Source organism: Schistocerca americana, chromosome 2, assembly GCF_021461395.2.
Source record: "Schistocerca americana isolate TAMUIC-IGC-003095 chromosome 2, iqSchAmer2.1, whole genome shotgun sequence".
Classification (NCBI taxonomy): Eukaryota; Metazoa; Arthropoda; class Insecta; order Orthoptera; family Acrididae; genus Schistocerca; species Schistocerca americana.
Window position 1 is genome coordinate 537,674,468 of NC_060120.1, and position 726 is coordinate 537,675,193.

The window sequence follows — 726 nt, forward strand, 5'->3', positions numbered from 1 at the left end:
AACGTCATCCTTATTGCCCGCATATTTCAATATTCTAAATAGTTTGTACTTAATCTCTTACCGCAGTTAAAATACAAATGCTGATCTAATTACTTCAAGTAAAAACTCCCGAACAGGCCATGAAGGCCCAAAGGTACTGACCGGCCGCCGTGTCATCCTCAGTCCACAGGCGTCACTGGATGTGGATATGGAGGGACATGTGGTCAGCACACCGCTCTCCCAGCCGTATGTCAGTTTAAGCGACTGGAGCTGGTACTTTCCAATCGAGTAGCTCCTCAGTTTGCCTCACAAGGGATAAGTGCACCTCGCCTGCCAAAAGCGCTTGGCAGACCGGATGGTCACCCATCCAAGTGCTAGCCCGGTCCGACAGCGCTTAACTTCGGTGATCTGACGGGAACCGGTTTTACCACTGCGGTAAGGCCGTTGGCCACTTCAAGTAAGACATCCATAAAATCCGACTCCTTACAGTGGCAAAATGTTACATATGTGTACTGGCCTCCAAATCCTTGGAAACGGGTACACTCACTGGTTAGAATTATTGTAACACTATATCATTTCCCTATGTGCGTCTTTTCAGAAGTGCATGCGGCCTTGACTTCATTTTTGTGGGTTACAATGCGCGTCCGTATCGAACAGCACAGGTAGAGGAGCTCTTGGGACGAGGGGATACCTGGAAAACGGAGTGGCCCACCCCTGCCCCCGATTTAAATCCCATCTAGCACGTGT

The 726-nt window shown here is 49.3% G+C and overlaps 1 pseudogene; it reads right to left on the minus strand.

Moving 5' to 3' along the window:
* Positions 1-310: 310 nt before the first annotated feature.
* On the minus strand, positions 311-428 carry LOC124596791 (annotated as a pseudogene).
* Positions 429-726: the final 298 nt, after the last annotated feature.